Source organism: Oratosquilla oratoria, chromosome 26 (assembly GCF_046742065.1).
Source record: "Oratosquilla oratoria isolate Oo_2021 chromosome 26, ASM4674206v1, whole genome shotgun sequence".
NCBI lineage: Eukaryota > Metazoa > Arthropoda > Malacostraca > Stomatopoda > Squillidae > Oratosquilla > Oratosquilla oratoria.
This window is the reverse complement of record NC_134802.1, coordinates 22,261,781-22,269,248: the sequence shown is the minus strand read 5'-3', so window position 1 is coordinate 22,269,248 and position 7,468 is coordinate 22,261,781. Positions and strand designations below refer to the sequence as shown.

The window sequence follows — 7,468 nt, the reverse complement described above, 5'->3', positions numbered from 1 at the left end:
TCCCTCCCTCCCTCCCTCTGCCCCGTACGTCCTTGGCAATGTTGTTGAACTGCACTATTGCTCGGCCGGTTCTTCACCTCCTCATTCCTCGCCTTCTTCCTTTTCCTCCTACTCTTTACCCACCTCCTTTTCATTACTTCCTCCTCATCCCCTTCTCTTTTCTTTCTCCTACTCCTTCCTTCTCTCTCCTTCTCTCTCTCCGTTTTACTTCTCTCTCCTTCTCTCTCCTCCCTCTCCATCTCTGTTCTCTCTCCTTCTCTCCGTCTCTCTCTCTCCTCTCTTTCGTCCTACTTAACCCGATCTCTTCTTTCTCACCCATCCTTCTCCCCTTTTTCCCCTTTGTCTTCTCCCCATTTTGTTTCCCCTCATCCTCGTTCCCCCCCTGCACCTTCCCCTTCTTTGCCCTCCCTTCCTCTCCCGCCCTCCTCCTCCTCTCCTCCATCTCCCACGTCTCCAGATCTCCTCCCACCGACTTCCTCAATTACGCTTTACTCCCCACACTCCCTCTCCCCTCTCCCCCTCCCCCTCCCTCTCCCCCCTCCCTTGCAGCCTCCCATTTCCCCCCTATTCACCCCACGGGAAGATTTTCTTCACCCCAGTAAGGTCCTCTCTCCCTCAGAAACTTCCTCTGAGAGAGAGAGAGAGAGAGAGAGAGAGAGAGAGAGAGAGAGAGAGAGAGAGAGAGAGAGAGAGAGGGGGGGGTGAGCCAATAGGCGCTCATCTGCAGCAGTGATAACCACCTTTGCCCATTGTGCAAGGAGAGCCAAGGGACTGTGGGAATCGAACCTGGGGTCTTTGGGCTCATGAGGCAGGAGCGAGGCCGAACGCTCTGAGCTTGTTTCCTCAGTTTTACAGGTATTTATTTATTTATTTATTTGATTTATTTATTCACCACTTTATTCATAATATTGTTTATTCACATTTATGTAATTATGTATTCATATTTTATTTTTCATGTACATATTTATAATTTTCTGTTTACTTTTTCATATATTTTTTTAATTTATTTCCAAATACGTTCTTGTGGCATTCATCATCTTCATCGTTATCTTATCTTTGCTATCTCTTATCTCTTCACTGAGTTATTACGTCATCGATGGTTCTCATTTTTTTCTCGTATTTTCATATATTTCTTTTGTGTTTGTTTTTGCGTTACTTTGTTTTAATCACTCATATTTTTGTTTCTTTTTTATCATTGGCTACTTGATTGATTTTATTAATTTATTGAGTTATTCAATTTTCATTTTGGGGTTTCCAAAAATGGTTTTGGTTTTCCCATTTTCTCCACCCCAATCCCGTTTTCTTCTCTGGTTTTTCCGTTTTCTGTCGGGGATCCGCACGTTGTTGGTCAGCGCCGTTTATTTGACTCCAGTTCGCTTTCCGACATTCAATTTCCAACGTTTTCTTTACAACATTCTCCTCCACGCCTCCCCCTCTCCCCGTCCTCCACCTCTCCTTCTCCTCCTCCACCTCTCCTCCTCCACTTCTCCTCCACTTCTCCTCCACTTCTCCTCCTCCACTTCTCCTCCTCCACCTCTCCTCGACCTCTCCTCTTCCCCTCCTCCACCTCTCTTCCACCTACATTCTCCTCCCCTCTCCTCTTCCACCTCTCCGTTACCTCCCCTCTCCCTCTCGTCCGCCTCACTTCTCTCCCTCTACAACCTCCCCTCTCCCCCTTCACCTCTTCCCCTCTCCCCCTCCTCAACCTCCCTTCTTCCCCTCTTCAGCATCTCCTCTCCCCCTACTCGATCTCTCCTCTCCCTCTCCTCAACCTTCCTTCTCCCCCTCCTCAACCTTCCTTCTCCCCCTCCTCAACCTCTCCTCCCCCCTCTTCATCCTCCCTTCTCCCCCCTACTTCACCTTTCCTCTCTCCCTCCACCTCTCCTCTCTCCCTCCACCTCTCCTCTCTCCCTCCACCTCTCCTCTCCCCATCCTCCACCTCTCCTTCTCCTCAACCTCCCTTCTTCCCCTCTTCAACCTGTCCTCCACCTCTCCTCTCCCCCTCCTCCACCTCTCTTCACCCCCTCCTTCATTTCCCTGTCCTCCATCTCCCCTTGTCTTCCATCTCCACCTACCCTGTCTTCCACCTCGATTTCACTTCTCTTCAGCTTCTCCTCTCCGTCTTCCACCTATTTGGAACCGTTCGTCGGCACCAGAATAAAAAAAAATTCAAAGGAGGAAGGAAGACAATTACAATACAAAAATCTTGTGCTGGTATCAGATCCTTCTCCAATATATATATAGATGTATATATATATATATATATATATATATATATATATATATATATATGTATATATGTATATATAAAATATGTGTATATATATGTATATGTATATATATATATGTATATATATGTATATATATGTATATATATGTATATATGTATATATATGTATATATATACATATGTATATATATGGATATATATATATGTATGTATATATATATGTATATATATATATATATGTTTATATATATGTATATATATATGTGTGTGTGTATATATGTATATATGTGTATATATATGTATATATATATATGTATATTTTTGTATATATGTATGTATATATATGTATGTATATATATGTATATATATGTATATGTATATATATGTATATGTATATATGTATATATATGTATATGTATATATATATGTATATGTATATATATATGTGTATATATATGTATATGTATATATATGTATATGTATATATATATGTGTATATGTATATATATGTATATATATGTATATGTATATATATGTGTATATGTATATATATGTATATATATGTATATGTATATATATATGATATTACAAAGGATTACAAAGGCGGAGCATGCCGACAGGAGACCTTTTGATCCATATCTAGGTCGGATGCGAAAAAAAAATCATATTAATAATAAAATAATAAATAAAAACTATGATAATGTAAATAACAAATAAAATACATAAATAAATGCATAGGTATAGTTAAATAATAAACAGGTAAATAGTAAATAATAATAAATTGACATATAACTAATAATAAATGAAAATCAGACAGACAAATGATAACAAAACAAAAACAAATAATATAAGATAAATCATAATCATTACAGCATCTTACTTAGGTATTTATCTAAATGATTCTTAAAGCTTCGAACTGAACTACATTGCACTACCTGTGCAGGAAGTTTATTCCATTCATTAACTACACGGTTGGCAAAGTTGTTTCTACCTACTTCCAAATTGAATCTATTTCCGGACGGTTTGAGACCATTGTTTCTTGTCTGATTCTCATTCAGTGTAAAAATTTGGTCACTTTTGATGTTGTCAATTCCCTTTAGAATTTTAAAGACCTGTATCAAGTCACCTCTGAGTCTACGCTTTTTTAGGGAAAACAGATTCATATGTTTTAGTCGATTTTCGTACGATTTATTTTTGATATTTGGAATCAGTTTTTTGGCTCGCCGTTGTACTTTTTCCAGTCTGTCAATGTCTTTAATGAGATTCGGTGACCATACGGAAACAGCATATTCCAAATGTGGACGAACTAACGATTTATATAGCTTGTTAATGAGTGATGGACTTTTGAAATCAAAAGATCGCGCAATCAGTCCCAGAATCTTATTTGCTTTCTCAGAGACTGAAATACACTGCTTGGATGATTTGAGGTCGTTACTGATAATTACGCCGAGATCTTTTTCACTATTGACTTTTGTTAACGAATTTCCAAATAACTTGTAATCGTACTTAGTGTTATTTTTACCTATGTGCATTACCTTGCATTTACTTGTGTTAAATTTCATTAGCCACTTTTCAGACCATTGCTGTAATTTATCTAAGTCTTCTTGAATATCTAATTGGTTTGAGTGATCATTTGCCACTCCGCACAGTTTTGTATCATCAGCAAATTTGGAAACAGTAGATTTTAGTCCATGGTCTATATCATTTATATATACTATGAATAGAAGTGGCCCAAGAACGGAACCCTGAGGAACTCCACTTGCAACACTTTTCCATCCAGAAGTTTTTCCATTTAAAACAACTCTCTGTTTTCGACCCTTCAACCAATTACTAGTCCAACCTAATAGGCTACCCCTTATTCCATGCAAAGCTAATTTAGTAAGTAGTCTTTCGTGTGGGACGGTATCAAAAGCTTTTGCAAAGTCTAGATATACTAAATCTATATTGTTTCTTTTGTCATAATTCGAGATAACTGTGTTGTAGAATTCGAGTAAGTTAGTCACGCAAGAACGTTTCCGTCTGAAACCATGCTGGCTATCATTTATCAAACGGTTACTTTCTAAATGATGTTCGATATATGTATATATATATATATGTATATATATATATATATATATGTATATGTATGTATATATATATGTATATATGTATATATATGTATGTATATATGTATATATGTATATATATGTATATATATGTATGTATATATATATATGTATATATATATATACATATATGTATATAATACACATACATGCATGCATACAAAGGTAGTATGGAGTGACGTTCCCACTTGCTCATGATAATAATGATGGGTGTGAGTTAGTGACATCCCTACTGACCAGAGTCGCACAACAGTCATATGCTTGGAGACTAACCTCCATTTTGAGAATAGTGGTGGTTACTTTTACCTTGTACTCTCCTTTAGGATAGAAGCGCTGGAAACGAAATACAACACAGTAAGATGATGATGATGGCGATACCGATGTTGCCATTATCACTACCACCACTACCAACAACCCCTACCACCACCGTCTACCACCGCCACTACTGTCATCACTACCAACAGTACCACCATAACTACCACCATCACAACTACCACCATCACTACCACCACCGCCTGCCCCACCACTGCCACCAGTACCACCACTGACAACCACCTACCACCACAACTGACTACCGTCGCCTACCACCACCACTACCAACACCCCGTACCACCACCAACAGCACTATCAATACCGCCTACCACCATCACAACCAGCAGTACCACCACCACTATCACCACCGTCTGCCCCACCACTACCACCACCACCACCACCACCACTGTCACCACCACCTACCATCATTGCCACCACCGCCTACCATCACCACTGCCACCTACTACCTTTGCTACCACCACCTACCACCACCACTGCCACCTACCACCTTTGCTACCACCGCCTACCTTGAGTACTACTGCCTACCACCACCTACCACCACCACCACTATCAACACCGTCTACCACTACCAACACTGCCTACGACCATCACTAACACTAGTACGACTACCAGCACCGCCTACCACCACCACCTACCTTTAACCATCACTACCACCACCACAATGACAACCCTAGTTGAGATTGTTGTGTAGCACCATAACTTGCATGCCAACATGCGCCCCGGGGTTTGGTCCGGTCTCCTCACATCCTATCACTATTGTTCTATTTTATTTCGCACTAAATTGTAAAGATACTTTTTGGGCGCTTTTTTTACTCTACGGTATTTATTGTCGTGGTTTGAACGGTTTGTGGATGATAGTGTCTAGGATTAAACACTTCACAACGAGACCCCCCCCTCCCCTCCCCGAATGAAGGAAATCATCTTAGGGATGACATAATGAAATATATAAAGTGTCATTTGGGCTTCATGACGAATCAACACACACACACTCGCACACACACACACTCGCACACACACACACTCGCACACACACACACTCGCACACACACACACTCGCACACACACACACTCGCACACACACACACTCGCACACACACACACTCGCACACACACACACTCGCACACACACACACACACACACACACACACACACACACACACACACACACACACACACACACACACACACACACGTACAGTTGGTGGGTTGTTTATGTCTGGACAGATGTCATTGTATGTGTCCGACTCTGCCAGGTTTCTGGAATGTCCGGACACTTCAGGGCTAACCCTCCCTTCCCCCCTCCCTCTCTCTTTCTCTTTCTGTCTCTTCCTCTCCTTCTCTTTCTGTCTCTTCCTCTCCTTTATCTCTCTCTCTCTCTCTCTCTCTCTCTCTCTCTCTCTCCTTTATCACTCTGTTTCTCTTTCTCATTGCGTGTGTGTTTGTGATTCACCTTGGTCTTTTGATCACGGGTTGGACTCGTGATCGACAGCTATTTCCCTCCCGGAAGAGAGCTCAGAGCTCGTATGACCGATCTGTGGGTAATCCTGTGACCTTACACGCACACACACACCCAACTCCCCGCCCACGAGAGTTGGAGTAACGACTCGAAGCGCAGCGATACTGAAATTATTTCAGCCCTGGGCAGAATTCGAACCCGGACCGCCGTAGTGACAGACGGAGACTCTACCAACCGCGCCACCGAGTCGTGTGTGTGTGTGTGTGTGTGTGTGTGTGTGTGTGTGTGTGTGTGTGTGTGTGTGTGTGTGTGGAAGAGAGAGAGAATGTGTGCGCGCGTGTGTGTGGATGTGATAAATCCTTTTGTTATGCCGAGTGCCTCCCCCCCTACTTCTCCGACCTCCCCCTCCACTCGACCACTCTCCTTGCACTTGACCTCACGTGTGTGTGTGTGTGTGTGTGTGTATGTGTGCGCGTGTGTGTGTATGTGCGCGCGTGTGTGTGTGTTCGTGCGTGCGTGCGTGTGTGCGCGCGCGCTTGTACATTCACTTCGTCGACGAAAACCAGCGCTTCTATCCTTGGAGGAAGAGTTGGAGTCACGGAGGTGGTAAAGGAGATGGTTAAGGAAGGGCATTGAAGAGGAGACAGTGGTAATAACATAAATGTGATTCTCATTATCTTAAATGGAGATTAATCTCCCATTATAAAAGAATGACTCTGGTCCGTAAAGATGTCACTAAGGTACGATGATTGGTCCCAGGCGGTGGATCCTTGGCTGTGTCCATTTATTTTATGTATTTATTCACTCATTTGTTTATTCATATATTTATTCATGTGTTATTTATTTATTAATTTATTTGTTGTCCCGCGAGGACCCTTTAAACACTAAATAGAATCGTTTGGTATTCACTAAATGCCACAGGTCCTTAGTCTGGTGAGGGACGTACTCAGGGCCCCTCGATTTGCATCAGTTTTATGCCATCAATATTATAATGGACTCGTGACATTCCTTCGGACCAGAATCTTGTGGGAGTCTTTCATAACTGGCGAATGGTCTCCACTGAAAAAGAGTCGGCTGATCAATTTTATCTTCTAAAATCTCTCCATAGATGTCTCCTTTTTCAGGTATAGAAGCGTTGGATATTGTCCAGAAAGTTGCCTATGTATTTATTTTCTTTTTGTTTATTTGTTTTGTGTATTCAAAATCACATCCTCTGTTAGTGTAAGGCAGCTTCCTTGTTTTGTTAAAAAAGGATTTTACAGTTATGTTTGCTTAGTGTTTGTCGTGGCTCGGGCAGAGGCTTGACTTGCGTGCGTGACTGTGCGTATGCATGCCTTATCAAA

The 7,468-nt window shown here is 41.5% G+C and overlaps 1 protein-coding gene across 3 annotated transcripts in view; it reads left to right on the top strand.

The window, feature by feature from the left end:
- LOC143039411 (telomerase-binding protein EST1A-like) overlaps positions 1-7,468 on the top strand; it is a 407,204-nt gene that overhangs the window by 223,786 nt on the left and 175,950 nt on the right. The window lies entirely within an intron of this gene.